Here is a 21,025-nt window from a genome sequence, read left to right on the forward strand (position 1 = left end):
ATTTTATACAGAAATTAGAAGATTTATGTGTAATTTATAATTAACTTCAGCTTGTATAAATACGATAGACAAGTAAACGAAAAGAACCATTAGCTCGTTCTTTATTGTTTGTAATAAATACGCTATTAATAGTAAATATTATACGTTAGAGATGTCGTATATATTTGAACAATATTAATAAATATACTTCAATAAGCGACTACATATTTTATAATACGCATACAAGGAATATACCAAGGAAATAAATATGTTAATGTAGGAAAACAGCAAACATCCATACAGCTCTGCGTGTTCCGCCTTCAGGCACGTTTAATTGGCTCAATTTGCGCAGTTCACAATTTAATTTTCTAGTTTTTTCTAGTTCCCTAGTCAAATCAATTTCATGTTTTCTATAAAAATCTAAATATAATCCGTATAAAATAATTCATGATGATTTTTTTTTTCTATATTAATTATAAATTAATTTCTTAACGTAGTTCAGTTTATCACAGTAACGGAATGCTGAGGTATAATCAAATAGTTCAATTTTAGTTTGAGTGTGGTGTGTTTTTTCTTTTAATGGCGGATGTGGTATGAATAATTTAACATACACTGCAATGACGTATAGTATAGTTTTGTTGAAATAAGTAGTAAAAATCCTATGATTTAAACAAAGCCGCAATGCGGTATACATTTCTACTTAAAACTAAACTCGACTGAAGCTGATTTATGCGAAGTTCCTTACAATTCTGTTCCATATATTTGGAGCGAGAAATTGCTTATCATATATTAATGATCTCATGTTTATAATTAAATCAAATGCTAAAAGTTTAATTCAAAACCAGAGTTTACATACCCATTTTAAGTTATATTATTAAATGACAATTGCCCACGTTAAATATTATATAAATTTTAAGGGAAAAAATGTTAAGAAACTCCTTATAAATCTCACGTCAAAATCTTACGAATGCCACAATAAAAAGGTTACATAATCGTTTGAAGTCATGCTCATAAAATAACAAAATCAAAATACTGTTTACGTAGATTTAAATAAATCAAACGTGCTCTACGTTAACATTTAATTCTATTCAGGAGAGATCGGAATATCAAAGGAGAAGTCTTCAAAGAATTTCCGGGCGCTTCGAACGCCTATATCATCTAGATATTTGATGCAAAAGAACGCTGTTACCTGCCCAGCTAACTGCATTACTCAAAGGCTGGTGTACACGGAGACATTTTCCACTTAAATATAAATAAATCAGACTGAAAACTAAGATTTTGTTTTGAACTTCTCATTAAGAAATGATTTCACTAAAATCAATGCATGTTAAAAGGAAACAAAATATTGCAAAAATTGGACACTTTTGAAAGTTAGTTCATTATACTATATTAACACATAATCCAGAATGGGAGAGATATGTTTGATGTCTTTCTTGATTTATCAGCTTCTGTGCTAAATGCTCCCGTACATAATTATTGATTTGTCAAAAATTTAACCACGGCCGATGTGGCTTACGACTGACTAAACTTGCTTGTATTTTTTTCATAATAATTTTGACGCCTCCAGTTTAGTACTACTATATCTTTTATGTGGATAACTAAAAAGCAGTATATTTTTCTTTAGATTTATCTAAATAAATAATACATAAATCCATAGCAAAAAGGAAGGAATACGAGATGGTACGATTTTTGTACTTCCAATGAGTAGCACTTGATACGGTTTTAACAAAAATACATATCTTGTAACACCTAGCCTTCCTTATTGGAAAATTGTTTCAGTTTTTTCTACTAAAAGGGTACTCCCAAGTTACTTGCCACGATAAAAAATAGTATTTAAGTAAAAACGTTTAATAAAATTATGGCGGAAAGTTTCTTAACAGCTCTATTCTTCGCCCTTGATTTGAAAAAGTTAACTAATTTGATTAACGTTAATAAGGCCCTATTCGTCTCTTTGTGTCAAACTATAACATATGTGCTGAGATGGAATGAGATATTTTAGTTTAAAGATAAATTATATATATTTATAGTATGGGATCCGTATCGTAACTACGTTAATCATTCTCGACTCCACTTAAACACACAAAAAATTCATCAAATTCTGTCCAGCCGTTTAACAGGTTGATTACGAACACTAAACAGAAGATTTATATATATATATATCAGCTGTCTATTTGATATATAGATAAATAACCTAGATATCGACTGCAGCGCCATCCGTTATCCTGATATGTGAATCTAAACCATTCGCCCCCAAACGCATACAAAAAAAATATTCAAATCGGTACAATCGTTTAAGACAGTAGACGTTCAGTGACAGTAGAACAGTATTACAGTAGAATTATATATATTAAAGATAGGCTGATTAATACGTATCGAAAAAGCAAAAATAAAAACCGACGATCAGTTATATCTGTAAATTCTATAAATATATAAATAAAATACATGTTTGACAATCCAAATAGAAAATCGCGTAGTGTGATAAGTCTCCGCCCCGTGCGATATCATTGCATTTTCAATATCTGTGCAAAGTTTAGGTGACTCTAATAGCTACTCTTGTTAGATTGTATTTATTAAATATTTCTATAAAAAGCAAATTTATTTTATTCAAAATGGGGTAAAGAAAAAGAAACAGTTGGGAAAATCCATCTAATAGTCTTTGCGGATTATTAAAATAGCTCTTTACGTGTGATTGCTTTTTTTATGTAACAGGAGTCTTATCTAATTTTAAGTAATACCGCGCCCATGGACACTCCCATAGCCAGAAGGCTGAAAAGTGCGTTGCCAGCCTTTTAAGAAATGGTACGCTCTTTTCTTGCTTGTTTATTTGATGAGTTATAATTTGTAAAATAGACAAGTACTTCTTGTCTATTTTACAAATTATAAACAACTTGTGTTGACAAGCTTTCTTTACTCGTTGTCAAGTAATGACTCATAGATATCATGTTACACTAGGACTTTGTATCATCGTCAGAGCGTCTTGCTCTTACGCACATCATCATCACACATCAAGATACACAGAGTTAAGAAGCGATATTTTAACACACTAACCTTGTATTGCGTTTTAGTAGAGTTTTTTTTCATTAGGTAAAATACTTTAATATTATATATGTTGACGTGTTATTGCAAAAAATTAAATTATATATGTAATATTAGTATGTCAAAAATGTAGTACGCGGTATAAGTCAGTCGCAAAGATGTGAAATACTACTTGATAGTCCCGTCAAATTGTTATCGAGTAAAAAGTACTCATATATTCCAACTTGCCTATATCTTTGCCATGGCAACACTAGGCTTCATAAAAAATACCAAAGATTTTGAATTCTTTACAAAGACAAACGTATACTATGATTAGGTTTGTCCAGTGTCTTTGTGAGTTTCTGTTAAACTGGCACATTAAAAGGAAAAGAGATGGCGATGCTCAAGATGTTTGATAATGTCCCAGACAGAGGTTTTGTTCTATAGCGGGATAGGATAAAATGGTTTTGAAAGAGGACTTTTAGTGCAAATCCATGCAATGTTATTGATACTTATTTTAGGGAATTACAATCTTAAATAAAATACATTCGATTGACAATATTCATTTAAAGCTGTATTTTCATGTTATAATTATTTGAAAAAAGCATTTGTTTGTATGTGTCTGTTATATTAATTTATTTATCTATAGTTCCACAAACCACATAATAAATTATACTCACTTATAAAAAATAATGTTTCATTACAATTATTAGACAACAATCACACAATATATCCTCTATATAATATGACAGCGGTTTTCTTTATAAATTTGTGTGGTAGTACACCAGGATGGTCAGAGCAATGTGGAGATATACGATTTTTATTTTTGTGTGTTTACAACCTTATAGGTGCCTAATATTTTATTGTTTAATATTGCTCTCTACAAAGTCAAATGTATCTTATTTGTTTAATATTTATTATAGTTTTATTATATATTAATATATAATTATACGTCTATGAAATTTAAAGAAAACTAGTCTGAGTTTAACATTGCATATAGTGTAGTGGTTTTAATTTAATTAAAAATTGCCGCGTCGCCACTGACGTCTGACAGCTCGATGTCAATGAGTGAGAAGATATTTTTTGCAATGAGGTGATTTATTTGTTGTGAATATTGTGAGTGATGAATAGCTTAACATTTAAGTAATAATGTAATCCAGGAGAAAGCACATCAAATGTTGTTAAAAAAATCAATTTCGTTTATTCTTATTTCATCTTTATAAGTATCATTTATATTAAGTTATATAACCAGGATACATAATAGTCAAAAACGGAATAAACATTAAAACACAAACATAAAAAAACAGTTAAAAAGTTATTATAAAAAAGTAATAATTTAAAAGGACACAGACCTTAAAAAAAAATTTGTCTTTAAAATTAAGTTTGACGTTGTACATTAATTCTTAACAGCATAGTGTGCAAAGAGACTCAATTACAAGGTACCTATAATCGTTATCATTAAGCCTCACACCCTACTCTAATTGCCTATAAGTCGGTACCAGAAATATTCCGCTCAGGTTTCAAAAAGACATAGTATTTCTATTAAACACCATATTATTGGGTTCACCGCCCGCATCTTTTATGTATGAGCTCAAATATTGGGTTGTAGTTAATGTGACAATCTTAGAATTTTTTCGTACAAGGCAAAACGTGTCGCTAAATAACAAGTATTGCGAACCCATACGTATGAATTTTTTACGATTTAATTCAAAGATACAGTGAGAAAAGAACCTTGGAAGAGAGCTCCATTGGAAATAGCATTAAATGCTTAATAAATCCTAAGCAATATTAGCTTTAACCACTGGACTGTCGTTTTTGTATGAGTTTTACTAACATGTATCCAGTATCAGTTTAGTTAGTATTATTTGTTCCTGTTTAGTTTCTTCTTTATAACTATATGTATCTTTGCACTTCTTGCCTACCTTATATAATTTAATACATTTTTTTTACTCACAGTGGTTGCCTGGAAGAGATCGCTCGAAAGCGATAAGGCCGCCAGTTGCCCTCCTTTTCATTTAATTATGTTCAATTTTTATATTGTAATGTAACAAAGTGTTAATAAATAAATAAAACCTTTCTTCTACATGACCTTGATATCTCTTTACATTTCATATCCTTAAGACGTCACAAAGTTTCCCCACACCGTCAAAGAGTACGGTCGATCATTTTAATAATACCCAAAGTTTAATGGACACGTAGCTCGGCTCCGGGCTATAATAAAATTTAACGCGAAGGGAGTTTTGTGACTCCCACCGAATTTATCGTCGAAACTTTTTCACGCGTACCCTTAATCCTTCATCGGTAACGCGTGGGCCTCGCAACAAATTCTTCTGAATTGTGTATTGTTTCAAGTTAAGACTAATGTGTTTTGAGGCGGACGTTTTATTACGAACTTCCGTGTGGCCTCCACATTTGTCAATCATTGCCGACTACCAACATGAATCATTAATGTGCTACTATTTTTTTCATCTTTCTCCATTTCAAACTTTCAAAGTACTGAAGGACTTTGTTCAAAATGCAGGTAACTTTTATGATCTTTGACATATACACCGGAAGTGCCGAAAAACTATGTTTACTTGTTAATTGTGCTCTAACCAGGAGTCAAACCCGATACCAGACTTAATTTATGTAACTGCCAAAACTGACCAAGGGCAGAAATTCCCTTCCATACCACCACTGTACAGGGAGAATGAGTCCCTGTCCCACACCGCGAAGGAGAAGGTCGCTCAGCTTAGCTCAATAGCTATAACCTCCTTGTTCTCCATATATGTAAACCATTATTAGCGGTACTGAGGTATCTAGAGGGTCACCAGCTGATTAGCGATTATCAGTACGGCTTTTGCCGTGGTCGCGGACGTCAAGGCAGAATGTAAAATACCATCGGTATCACCTTGACGTCCGTCGTTCCACAACTGAGCGTTTTCTAAGGCAGGTGAGCTTCCTGCGCGTTTGCCTCATATTTCATAAAATAGCACATCTTTATTCACCCATACAAAGACAGAATTCAAAAGATATCTTATAATTGAAGTGTGGTAATCTCTGCTCCCCCAAAATTTACTAATTAGCAGACACGTATAATTCTAATGCAAAAACAGTAATCTGTTGTGAAACTAACCACTAACTACTTAACTAAATCAGGATTTAAACTGTTTATGTATGACTTGCATTTGGAACTTTAATTGTTATTAGTGACTAGTATAATTTGTGTTTTTGAGTGTAGTTCGTTGTGGAACTCGTGTTAAAAGTCAACAGAGATTATTAATACATTATTTTTAAGCGTTTTATCGTGCTTAAGAAAAGATTCCGTCCGTTAATATATATTATTATGAGGACGTGTTAACAAACTGTAACTAACAGTAAAGTTAGAAGAGTATTGTTTAGGAAATATACGGAAATCGAGTATGTACAAAGTATTCGTTTTGTCACCACCACAGGTTGAAAAAAATGTATTATACTTGACTACCACTTAAATATAATCATTTAAACACGCAATTATTAACTTGACGCTTGAAAACCTGCATAGAGTGATTCCGCTGAAGTAAAAATACGAGAAAATTTAAGCATTCTAATTTCGAATAAACATAGATTTTGGTACTTGAATGCACAGATTAGGTTAGATCTATATATACTATAACACAGAAGATTATTAGAAACTGGTTATAACTGTTGACATAGATATTGATAGACAAAACATCACTTTGTCAGTCGATTCTAGATCGATATCTATGGGAATAATTTCTTATAGATTTATCATTATACATACTTTCAACATTGCTAATAATGCTTACTGATTTTAAATAATTAGTTTTCGATTAAATGTAAAAAATATTTCAACATACTTTTATTCTTCTCCATCGTGGTGTTTTCTGACTATTGAAATAACTTACATCTCTTATACAATAGGTATCCCTATTGTCTTTTGTTATATTTTTAAATGAAAAGAGACTGTAAACAAATATAAGCGATTAATTACGTATAACGAAAATTTCACGCTGCTTGAACTATTTTGGATGGAAGGAAATGAGAAATGGAAAACCTCAACAAAGAGCAGGAATTCTTTATTTCTGAAACCCGCCGTGTTTTCGAGCGAAACTGAAAAAAACTTATTACGAAAATAGCTTAAACTTCTCAATGTTGAATTGTTTTGTAACATTGTAAGCGTTTTGTGTTAAAACTTTTTTTACTCGCTTGCCTCAGGAGGGTAATAATTTTTTAAGTTATAATTCTTTTTAAAACGAAATTGATTGGCTCTTTGAAGTAATATATAGGTAGCAGTAAATATCAACTACAAAGCTGCTTAGAGGTTAAAATCAAGCGGTATAACACAGAAGTTCTGGATTCTCTAGGTGATTTTTTTAGTAAAAATTATACCTGAAGCTGTCTACATTTGTTTCGGGAATTCAAACAATCTCAAATGAGTCGAAATTGATATGACGTTTTTTTTAGTTTGAATTAGTAGAGCTTCAACCATGTTTGTAAATTTAAAAAAACGGGTACGTTTGTTCATCTTTAGGAATGGTATATCCTTCCTTAGTCGAATTTTTTATAATATAATGAAGAAAATGTCAAAGATTGAATTAGGTCCTACAACTTTCCGTAAGGCCTGAGGCAAATATCTTTATTTATCTGTACTCGTATTACTCATTGTTTTCTTATAACCAAATGGTTTTGTCATGCCAAAAACGTACCGTACGTTACGAACGAAGTAATTTTTTGTTGCACATTTTGTAGTTTTAATTGAAGTTAAGATAGAAGAACGAACTGTCAAGTCAAGGTTTAATTTTAAAAAAAAATAATGGCGCTACAACCTTTTTAAATCTGGGCCACAGATGTCTGTATCTGTTACATGATCATTTGTTCATCTAACAGGAAAATAGGTGATCAACCTCCTGTGCCTGACGCACGCCGTCGACGTTTTGGGTCTCAGGCAAGCCGGTTTTCTCGTGATGTTTTCCTTCACCGTTCGAGCGAATGTTAAATATATAATAAAAGATAGGAAGAATTGGTGCACAGCCGGGGATCGAACCTACGATCTCAGGGATGAGAGTCGCGCGCTGTAGGCCCTAGGACAACACTGCTCAAAGGTTTAAACGAATCTATAAAATATAAAAAAGCATTTAATATATGCGGCAGGTTAGTATCAATCGAATTGGGATTAAAAAATACTTCTAACATTAACAAAATGCACGGTAACTGCTATCAGTTTTAAAACCGCAAAATTCAGCCATAAAATATAAAGTGAAACATGTTGAAATTATCTGTTGCAGTAAAATCAATCGAATGACATAGCGCTTTTATGTAACCGGCCATTTTTCTAAACAAACCTTGCAATCACTTGTCGAGTAATTTTTTCACCGATCCCGCTAAAATTGGCGTTGTAAGTGAAAACATAGGGTGAGATATTTTGTACCAGAAAGCTTTTATTAAACTCTTACTAAAAATGGAAACCCTAGACTTTTCTTGCATACTAAGCATGAGGTGCGTCCTGGTCGGTGTTTTGTTTGTATTTTCAATGTATTATAACATACATGAACATTTTTTTTATTGATAAGTTAATGATCAATCTTCTACGAAACGTCCATTATGCCCATGACCATGGATGAAAAACCAGGTTAATTCTCGCCCGCTGAACGTCTACTTATTTTATAAAGCCTTTTATATTTCCATATCCTCAATTTCCATTTCATATGTCGTTAGTACTTATAGCAAAATGTTAGTCACCTGGACTCCAGGGCCAACAACTCTTTCCAGTTTCCAGCTTCCAGTCTTTGCTAATGGTCTGCCAGTCTTTTCCTACTATTCCCATCAAGTTGTAAGCTTCGGGGAGATGAGTAATAAAACAAACGGATGCTCGATTATTACTGGCTCTATATTTGACTCAATGTTCCTGTATGTATGTATACTAAATACAGATCTAAAGAGTATAGATTAAATAGAGGTAACGTCGCAGCTCCCATCAAAAAAGAAAAGAAATACATGTTTTTTTGTTGTTTTTTTTCTTGCTTAGTTTTTAAAAAAAGAAAGAAAAAGAATATAGGTCCTTACATATGAAATTGACGTATTTCGTACTGGCCACTTTAATCACGATGTTCTCCTCTTTGGTAAGGAATTCCAAATTCAAATTTGTACAGCTATTTACTCATGTATTTGTGCTTAGATGACCGTCATTAATTTGTTTTTTTCTGTTTGCGTCACTCAGTTTACAAAATGGAAAACTTAAAGTATCGCATTATTTACGAGTACGAGTTGCGCCGTGGCACTTTGCTGCGAAAACGACTCGAAGGGTGAATGATGTGTATGGCGGTCATGTTGCAAAAGAAAACTCAGTTCGTTTTTGGTTCCAATGTTTCAGTTCTGGAAATTTCGACCTGCAGAACAAGCCCCGTGGACGGCCTGAGACCCAAGTTGATAATTAAGTATTGAAGGCTATTGTGGAAACGGATCCATCTCAAACCACGTCCGAGTTAGCTGCAGGCTGCGGTGTTAGTGATAAAATTGGTTTAATTCACTTGAAGCAAATTGGGAAGATTAAAAAGCTTAAAAGGTGGGTACCTCACGAATTGACTGAAGCAAACCGGCAAACGCGCGTCGACTGCTGCGTTACATTACTAAACCGGCACAATAATGAAGGTATTTTAAACCGAATCATTACCTGTGATGAAAAATTGATTCTTTACGATAATAGGAAGCGCTCAGCGCAATGGTTGGATCCTGGCCAGCCAGCCAAATCCTGCCCCAAGCGAAAATTAAGCCCAAAAAAGATACTTGTCAGCGTTTGGTGGACTAGTGCCGGTATTGTTCATTGCAGTTTTCTCAAATCTGGCGAGACTAATACGGCTGATGTCTATTGTCAGCAATTGCAAACCATGATGGAAAAGCTAGCGGCTAAACAACCTAGGCTGGTCAATCGCTCCACGCCACTGCTACTTCACGACAACGCTAGACCACACACTGCACAACAGACGGCTACCAAATTAGAAGAGCTTCAATTGGAATGTCTAAGACATCCTCCGTACTCCTCGGACCTTGCTCAAACAGATTACCATTTTTTTCGAAATTTGGATAACTTCTTGCAAGGGAAAAAATTTAACTCTGATGGGGCAGTCTAAATCGCCTTCACAGATTTTATTGATTCCCGTCCGACTGTTTTTTTTAGTAAAGAGATCAATGAACTATCTATGAGATGGCAAAAGTGCATAGAAAACAATGGTTCATACTTTGATTAATTAAATATATTATATTTAAAAATATTAGACTTTTTGTTCCTCCCATACAAAACATAGTTTGGCCCGATTCTTATGTATAGTTTCGAATTGACCGTTTTTAATTATTTCTAAGTTGGGAGTTACATGATACATCTCTTATGACGTTGTATGGGCCTAAATATATTAGTTTTACCTTATTTCCTACTTCATTAGGAACTAAAATTATATTATCAGCCCACCTTTTTTTGGCCTGCCCACTCTTCTTTTCCCGGGTGGCAAATAAAATATACGGTAGCATAATCATGTAAAATACGGTCTTTAATTTTGTGTTATAGATTTAAGGAGGCATATTTAGATCATAATACTATTACGATTTAAAATCGACGTATACCAGACTCATTCATTTGTCACTGCTACAAATTACTTCCTTACTCTCCCGCGCGTCTTACAGTCGTGTATATTTCAAATAAATTCGAAAATCGTTGGCGTGATAGTCGGAGATTCAATTTATACTCGTTGCTTGTCCATTCCGATGTAGGTATGCTGAGGGTTAGAACGAATAATTGCAATTTCTTCGTCGTTTTTAATCACATACTATAGTGATAACACAGAACGTCGTTTGTATCATATTCGTCTTAAATAATTATAACTATGACTATTTCAGATAATGTTTCACATATTATTCGAACTGAGAATGTGGAACCAGCTCTTTAACGTTATCATGAACTATGATGACTTAAAAGGCTTTCACGAAAATAGAGTTGCATTTTGAATTGTATTATTTCAATTTTCCTCGCTTTCAAGTAGCTTCTACCTTTACAGAGTTATTATTTGCTTAAAACATCCGGCATGCATGTAATTCCTTGGCTTATAAGCGCTGGTCAGCGCTGTATTCCAACCGTGATACACCCATTTATGAGTTAAGATTTGTGAAATTAGTAGTTAAAGTTAGTGTAACCATATCGTAAGTAAATTAAAAGTTAGGTGACTTGAGAATATTAACTTGGAAAGTATCTAAGTGTTGTGACAAAGTTTTGACTCGGAAGTTGCGATAAACTATTTAGCGTATAAGGAATATTCACAAATTATGTTAGTCTTCAAACAGCTTCGGAAATAATTAACAATTTAGTATGAAATAGTTTGTGTAATCACTTAAAAGCGAATGTAGCGTTGACATTATTTTTTGAAGCAAGCGATCGCCTTCTCCACATAGTCACTTGAATTTTTTGAACTGTTTCCTTCACTGTATGACCAAGATAAAAAACATTTGGTCTATTGAATATCAAAAGTTCGAATTGATCACCTAATATTTGAGAATCGCAACGTTATACTAACATTGTCCCTAGTCGTAACTATAGATCTCGAAATAATATGTTGTGACTGTCATGATTTGGAGTTTGGAATCACCATGCCCTGGAATATGTATGCAGTACGCCGGGAGCACTGGATGATGCGATTGTCATGAATATTGTTCACATTTTTTGATTATATAAAGTTTGATACTATGATAGTACCATCATAGTATGAGCGTAATAGAATAGAGAGTACACAGGTTTGTTTGCACACAATTATGTGCTGTGATTATAAATAAGCAAGTGTCAATACTGTACGCCATCATGGTCAAGTTATATTTGAAAATAGGAAGTGTTCTTATTGAAATGTATTACATAGAGTTTAAAAGAATATATTTATAAGCCAAGGCCATATTACCGCTATGAAATTTAACCTAGTAACCATTATACTAAAATCATAACATTTAGAATTAATTTTAATACTGTAACGTAACGCGTTACAATATATATATAATTACAATATTATTTATTTCGAAAATGGAAGCGTATGTATTTTGTTTTGGAAATTTCAGAAAGCGTACACCAGAAAGACGTTGGATTGCTTGTTTTAACTATTAATGGCAAAATAAAAAATAAAATGAGAAGATATATTCTGAAAGACGCGTCCAAGGTCTTGACAAGAAAAATTTGCTGTCGGGTTAACTCCAACACTAACAAATGCTCTATTTGGGATGAAATTAAATAAAACCATTTAGTTGAATACGAGTACTCAATCTAACCGTCAGTAACTACACGGACTTAGCCCACATTACTATCGAACATTGGCAAAGACACCCAACTATGTTCCTTTTTGCCATACAGAAAGATACAACGATGGTAAATGGTTTATTGAAATTTAGACTTTATGTTCACAAGTTAGAGGTTAATATAGATCAATAGATAAATGTGTTATAACGTTACGTTTTTGAATGATAGTACTGGCAATCAGCCAGAGTCAGTACCTCAAGCGGCTTCCTATTCTGAAACCGTTTTTATTTCCAACAATTAATCATAGAATTGTTACTTTGTGGCAGTACGTGTTTTGTTTGAGTATCTAACTAGATGATAGCCAACTTTTGTTATGAATATTAAATACTCTTCACTCATTGTAACAAACTTATTCCAATAATGGCTTAGTACATTTAATTTGTATCTGTGTAATATTATTTATGTGGTTGTTGATAATTAATAAACTGATTTATTAATTACTTTAGGCCTCACACGCGCTTTTCTTTGATTATAAATTACCAAGATATATTAATTACTACCCTTAATTGAGATTGCATACGTATACGAACTTAAGCGAACATTTGACTTGATACGACGTTTACGGCAGCTCCTGTATCACAATATAATACTTCAAATCATTCTTCGCAGTCGTTGTATTCTCCTCAACCGTAGGATAAGTAAACAAATGTACTTGGTAGCATTGACAACTGTAGATTCCGATTTAAGTTACGCCTAAGTGTCCATTGTTACCGCACGTGAAACACCGCACAAACCGCAGTAAGCGTGCCACCGCGCAGACAACTGTCACAACAAAACGTGATGTTAGATGTACTTTAAACAATTTAAACCGAATGAAAGGCATTAAAAAGTAGACAATACATTGCATACTCAATACACTTGTGCATCAGTTTTAAAATTACCTGGGAAAATCGATCCTACGCGATGACCATTGCAAACATTTAGTTTTAATTATTTAAAATAATATTAGAGATTTGTGATTTGTTCAGTTTGGTCGCGAAAATTCTTTACACAATATTTTAAAAGATAAATGTTAACTGCCCGAAGCTAGGACCGGCTAGACTATTATAATTACATCAGAAATCAGTACGAAGTCTCGTCATGGCGATACAAGAGACTCGAGATTTTTCTTTAATCAAGTAGGTTAGGTAGATTGCGTTTTATGCCGGACACCGTCAATTCTTTCACGTCGTCGATATAATAAAATATTAGACAGCCAAAATTCAGCGCAGACATAAGGCAACATACTTTATATCGACTATCAAACATTCCGCTGTAATAAAAATTCAATTTCCAATCTACACATCTAAAACAATTTCAGAACTGCATTACCCAAGTTGTAATCCATCGCAATATTATAGCCCAGAGGGCAATTCTCTAAAAAGTAATAAATATAATGGATATCCGATGAAATGAAAGCCAATCCGGGGTTTTATTCGATCCAATATTGGACCCAGTTGTCGCAAAAATCATACTCGCGCCTAGGTTACCCCAGGAAATTTTACATAACAGATTTATATACATAGCCTTTCTCTGGGTCTTGATTAATAACATTGTAACCTATAAATGTAATAAATATCTACGAAGGAATATTTTATATCATTGCAGGGACATGCCCTCATTTGATTGATTGCCATTGATTATTCGAAAGTTTATAAAAAAATATTCGGAATTTAAATTTCAGTTTTTTATTTTATGTTTTAAACCCTTCATTTAAGTTTCTTAAGCTATCAATTTAATTTCTTAATAATATTAAAAATTATGTATGTTACATATGGGGGCATAATAATTTAAGTAAGGCTAATTGGAAAACACTGGTCTAAAGCCTATCTCCTATAAAGACATATACTATATTAACTAAGTAGTAAAGGCTTGCATTATGTAATGGGACGTGCAATTGAACTTTGAGATTAGACCTCAAACGGGTATGAGGATTGGCAAACAACCTCAGGCCAAATGCGGATCCTTAGAATTTTGATTTCAAACATGACATCTTTCACTCATATTTCAAAACAACAATTTAACTATTGTAGCAACGAGTAATATGAAATTTACGAGTATTTATCCTAAATTTACTTCTTTTCTCTATCTGACTTACAAACTAACATAATTAAAAACGTAAGTTTTGTTAAAATTTGACTGACTTTCACGACTTATAAAATAACCTAAACTTGTTTAATAATAGCTACTTTCAAGACTAAAAAATAATAATATAATAACTATTTGCATATTATTTATTACTGATTGGCGAGAACAAACAGTAATTAAAAACACCTAAGAAAAATACTGTAACATTTAATTTTATTAAAAGTAAATTACATCCAATACGATACGGTTTATTTAATTTAAGGCATAAGGTAAAACTATTATAATAAATATATACTCAAAGAATCGATAAAACACACATTCTTTTTATACTATAATATAATAGGTCTGTAACCTAAAACCTAATAAACGTTTGTAAAAACAATTTGACAAAAGTGTTTGGAAAGAAATATTCATACTTCATACTTCTTCATAATTAAATTCAATTATCTAACCAAAGTTATTTTGTGGAAAAAGAAAACACTGATCACCAAAGAGCATATACGATGTAAGCCCTTTGAAGATCGGACAAATGCTAAGTGCACTTCGAGATAGTTATTTAGCAGAGTCTTTAATGTATGTTGTGACAAGATCGCAAATAGTAAATTTCTAGAATCATTTTCAGGATATATTAGTAACTTGTGTATAACATGCATTTTTTAAAAACTATGATAGGTATTAAATTACTCTAAATCCTCTGAGAATGTATGGATTTGCTAATTAGAGGCCATTCTTATGAAATCCTTTACTGTAATTGTAGTTGTAAATAGTTGATTCCATTAACTTGAAGGTTGTCAAGTGTTGGGTCGAGTTGCTTGTCCATTAAACTGAGATGTTGCTTATTATTTTGTTCTCACGAGTATATGGAATTTAAAAATATTATCATAAGATGAAAAAATTGAAAAGGGAATAATAAAGATTTTCGATAGAGATTAAAGACCGGAGACGCATATCAGTTAAAATAATCCAATAAAAAAAATATTTAATAATTTTATCGCTTTATTTAAATACAAAAATATACCATACCCATTTTTATTTAAAAGTAATATTGTATGTAAAACCTTTTTAAAATTATGTTTAAAATCCTATGCACAATATGGATAGAATGATGAAGTCATAAAATGATCTAAATAAAATTGCAGCTGAGCTCGTCACTTGTCACCATTCATTACAGTTTCTCGATCGAAACTAATAGCATTTATACAGACAAAATCCAATCTGCGATATAGCTATTGACGTCGCTTACTATTTCACTACTCTTGCACGTTATTTGAAGAAAATATACAATAACCGTTAATAATATTATTTTAAAGATTTAATTATAATTTTGATTTTTATACAGTATTTACAATATTCTTAACCTACATAGTAATAACAATAATTTAAAATGGATAAATAAAAAATTTAAACATATTTAAGTAGTTTGGTATCCTGGCACCCTTTGCGCACTGGCACAGGTACCAAACTACTAGAAAATGCTGCCAGCATTATAATTACACTGGTATTACTAATATATTTGTTTTCTACAAAATATGTAGTATTGCGATACTTATTCGTTGACCGACGAAAGCACCAGCTCTACTGGTACTATTTAGAAGGCGCCAACTTAAATCTTTAATTAGAGCTTGTCCACTTAACCCCATGGTCCAGAAGTCTCTACTACTAAGGAAGCCACATCAAAGTTACTACTGTTAGTAGTAGTTCTTTACAACTCATATTATATTATTATATATAACATATTACTTATTACATTATTGGTGACCTAGGTCTTCGTAAATCTTCTCATAAATCTATCTATTGGTGCTAGCCGTTTTAAAGTATTTACAGTATTTTTTGAGTTTATCTTAAAGATACAGACGTAGCGGAAGATTTATAACTAGTTGTGGTATTCATAGTTTTTTTATAAAATTGCTCGGTTACATTCGTAGTTAACTAAAAAGTTTGAACATTTAGTTAATCTATAACTGAATAATAAGTGGTTATTATCAAAATTCAACTTAAACTATAGATGATTACAACACAAGCTTTAAAATTTTATTTAAAAGAAGTGTTTTTCACTTCTTTTATTGTTCTAATAAATTATTGTTTTACTTGTCTTCTTAAACATTATAGTTTGCACTAGATTCATAAGAATTACATTGATAGTCTGACTTTAAGTTAATTAAAACGCATGCCTATTTATGTTAATCTGCGAATGTTAACTTACTTATAAAACAGTGTCAATGAACAATATAATTAATTTACATTCCGTAAAACATATCGGGGATAATATTTCGATATCGAAATTGTTCACATACACCATTTAATATAAATGACATTCCTAATCTGACCTCAACATTGAATCGCTAATCATTATGTCAAATAATTCGTGCGAATCTGCGTGCCTGTGGTCAAACTATATGGTTGATGTTTTACAATGACGAATAAAATATTCACTTTTAATTTCCAAAATCCTTGGTTACTTTTGACTTGGGGCAGAAAAAAATATTTTATATATTTTAAAGAAAGTACTATAAATATTTTATAAAAAATATCTAAACATAGCACATAAAATAGATCTGTTTATAGGAATGCTTTACTAGATGAACTTATGCATTGCAATGATAATTCTTAGGAATAAAACAAAATAAAAACATGTTAAAAAGGTTATATTGTTTATGTATATAATTATAAGAACCAAAAATTCTTATAGTTTATTTAATATAAAAAAAAATATTAGACATTTATTGCTAAAAGGATTATCAATAGATGTATGCATAACAGAAATTTAAGATTTTAGACTTCACTGCTACAGGAAGCGTAGCGTAGCGCGCTACGAAACTTTTGCTACGACGAATTTTATATTTTTGGTATTCCATATAGTGTAAGTCGTATAAAATATAGGGCAGAAACGTTTGTGTCTATGTTGTGAATAGTTTTTATCATATCGATATTTGGATCGAAAACATATAAGTTTCATTACGATGCTTTATTGCTTATTTTGGAAATATAAATCTACAATTGCAGGAAAAAACCAGTTCTCAGTTAAAACTTGAGAATTAGCTTATAACTGCTAACTGATAACAATGAATAAAATATATTTGTACATGAATACCAAGTAGCTAAGTCGAATGAGTATGTGACAAATTGATATTTGTCATATACTCATTCATATCTAAAGATGATTCTTTAGATACAATCCTGAATGTTTAAAAAACATAAAACAATCAATTTTAACATTTAAGCCCATGGTGTATTTTTAAAGTATATTTTAGGTCATAAATTTAAATACAAAATACTATTTTTCAGAATGTGTTGGGGTTTTTGGTCATTTCTATGCTGATGTGATTTTCTATAAACACGGCCAGTGCAACAAAATTTTTATTCTATTTTTGTGAATTTCAGGATTTCGAGTAAAAATGAAGTTTTAATAGTTTAAAAACAAGTTGCAAAATATCTTAGAAAAAAGTTAATTAACTCATATTATTGAGTCTTAATTCTGCTGACTCATTGTAAAAATATTGAAACCTAACCATGTGCTCACCGTAGCGTGTATAGAACGGTAACAAACGCGCACGTGGTACAAGGTCTTTTCACTCAGAACTCGATTAGTTCTCTATGAAACCTGCAGTAAAATGTTCTCATTTGGTGATAGAGCAAGATTATCTCCAATTAAATGTGATTATTATTGGTTACTGTCTTTGTTCAACGAGAGGAGACGGCCTTATCGACTGGGCGGCGTCATTCGAGCTGGTTCGGTCGGGATCGTAGTCGCATTGTTCGGGTAACTTCGTCTAACTTCGGCGAGCGAAAGCTCTACTGAAAATATAGGGCTGTGCTAAAGATTTCAGAAAAGAGGTTATATATGTTTGCAATCATTGTATGACCGACGTAGATAATAAGATATTAAAATTTCTAAATGTGCAACATATAAAAAGATGCAATTTTATCTAGTAGTTAAACATATTATCCTCTTTTGCTACTATTATAGATTAATTACACCAATGAAATGTTAAAAGTTTGTACATTATTTAAAATTTAAATTGTGTCTTATAGAATGACAAAGGTATTTCGATCTGCATGTTGAATGGAAGGTGAAAGAATATTATAGAAATAGTGTGTTAACGCTAAAGCTTATCTATATATTTAAAAATTCTTATAAAAATGCACATTGTAATATCGGCAACCCTTTGCTAGGCTCGGTCCAGGCACATGGCGCGAGGCGCGCGAGGTGCGGTGTGCGGGGCGGGGGTCTCGGCCGCCCCTCAGTGGCGGGCTGCAGTGCCAAACGCGCGTGTCGCCTCCGACGCTCGCGCCCCGCGCGCCATTTCTCATTTACCGAGCGACGCCGCAACAGCGGTGCTGCGGCCGGCCCTGCCCGCCGGGCCGGCCACGACCACTCGTTAAGAACATGATTGTGCCCATTGTTTACATTACTAGTTGATACCACTGCCCCACGCTGGCATGCTAATGTGAGTATCTGAATCGATCCGAATACGCCAGAATGTAAAATGTAAAATTCATAGCCGTAATGCGAGCGTATCGTCTCCTGCAATGCGACAATGCGAGAATGCGTGCCGGCGAGTTGTAAGACGGTGCGCTAGTATCACACGGATGGAGTGATGTTGTGAATTGTTGACAGTCGGACTGTTGGGCGCGATACGTGGACTGCACGCGGCGAAGCGCGGCTGGGCGCCCTGGGCTCTCTGGGCTGTAGCTCGGGCGGGCACTATGCGGTAGCGGAGGCGCGCCCGAACGGGCCCGGTCTAGATGTGGCCCCCTCGCGCCTCATTGTGAGTACGATACCTTTAACCTCAAAAACCATTCACTTTAAAGTCGACCCCTAAATAGGTGTTCACGCTTCGGGCTCCGTGCATGCACAACATAATACTCCTCGTGTCCTAATTTCTCTTCAAATAGAACTTTCTGTGATGAATTTTTAAAAGGGTACTGCAACGGGAAAGCGGGCATAAATTCCCACTTTATACGAGCATGCGGGTGAAAATCAAGGGTTTAAATATACATTTTGGTGAAAAAATGCGAGAAAATGAAATTACTATATGTTATTGTTTAATTGGATGCATAAAATATTATACTATAAAATTGTTGAAATAATTAAAAATGATATGTATTTACAATATATCGATTAGTGTATGTATTTTTTTAAATTCCAATCGGTACTCATATTAACCAGATAATATGAGTACAGTATTGCCTATACAAGCACAATTTTTTTTTATCATCTTAGAACTCTCAAATGAAAATAGGCATATTTTGATTTTGTACTTAATGACATAAATATGTACATAATTGACTCAACAGTTTATTAGTCCACTCTTGTTGTCATTAATCTTAAAACATTCTTTTGTATACTATCGACGCTATATAGCTTAAACAATTAGTTACTGGGAAAAAATATTACAAATTACAATTTAAACGTAGTACAATGTTATATAAAAATCCAATATTTGAGAAATAATGAAAGCGTCAGCATTTTTAAAATAGCCCTGCATTTCTTTTATTCAAGACAAAGTAGAGGGAAAATTCATTTACCCTTGAATATTCGATCTAAATCCATTAAGTGGCTATGCAATTGGCAAATCAAATCAACGGCCAATCAGAGTTTGATATCAATAACCTGGATCGAAGAGCTTTTCTCGATTTCTATTGAATTTCCCCATCTCTTAGTGTCGTCTTTTGTTTGTATCCATAACTACTTTATATTCTTTGTTGGTACTTAAAGTTTTATTAGTTGTGATTTAGAGTTTTATTTTGAATAAAAATTAAAAAATTAACGACGTACAGCAATACATACATATCACATACGTATTCTTGACCATTTAAGTCAATTTAACACGATAAAACAAATTATTTTTGCATCAAACACGTTCCATCAGTTTTTAAAATTATTTATTTTGAATAAACTTATATGCAGGTGCAAGTATTTGGGATTACATAAAATACCTTATCTAAACACTTTCAAAGGAGCTTAAATTCCATATTCATACAAAATGCTAAAGGAATCGGAGCGATGTTACATTTGCTGTATTATTCAGATCTTGAATATCTTGCAAATAGTTAAATTTATATCTTTATATTATTGACAATCGTCGTTCAGAAGCTTTGCAATTTTTAGACTAGGCAAAATATACTTAGCCTATTCACTAAAAAGTGATAAGGCCAGTTGCCTTCTAATTGATTAAGTGTTCTAATTATAGTGGCTAATTTAAATAAATAACCACACTTTTCTGATAAATTTTGTAACATTGTTGTACATTAAAATAATTACAAGTAATTCAGAAAGATTAACCTGACTTCAAATACCTGTCAACCCTAAAGCCTATATTATCTATCCTTCATCATCTAGACTTGATTTTAGTTTGAGAGAAACACACAAACATAAATACAGCAACTCTTTTTTTAGAAGACCCTTCAAAAGACCCTGCAAAATATGATTTGTTTTTAGTTTATTACCATAAAGGCAGGTTAAAACGTATTTTTCTTGAGCTGGAACAAAATAAATTCAGCTTTTTTTTTAAATTCCTTAAAGTACCGTCGCTGTGTTGATGACTCTAAGCTAGTATTGTGGTATCTAGGTCCTCCTGTCACGATTCAGCTTGCACATATTAATTCCCAAGCACGAAAAGAAATAAAAAAAAATCAGGGTGATTAATTCGGTTTAAA

General features: G+C 32.6%; 1 protein-coding gene across 1 annotated transcript in view; it reads left to right on the top strand.

Annotated features, from left to right (window-relative positions):
- Positions 1-18,664: 18,664 nt before the first annotated feature.
- The window catches only part of LOC123706673 (acetylcholine receptor subunit alpha-like 1), a 153,352-nt gene continuing 150,991 nt past the window's right edge, over positions 18,665-21,025 (top strand). The window contains exons 1-2 of the mRNA XM_045655992.1: positions 18,665-18,813; positions 18,984-19,134. The gene's annotated coding sequence lies outside the window, so the exon portion shown is untranslated. The remainder of the gene's footprint in view (positions 18,814-18,983; positions 19,135-21,025) is intronic.

This window comes from Pieris brassicae, chromosome 3 (genome assembly GCF_905147105.1).
Source record: "Pieris brassicae chromosome 3, ilPieBrab1.1, whole genome shotgun sequence".
Taxonomy (NCBI): domain Eukaryota; kingdom Metazoa; phylum Arthropoda; class Insecta; order Lepidoptera; family Pieridae; genus Pieris; species Pieris brassicae.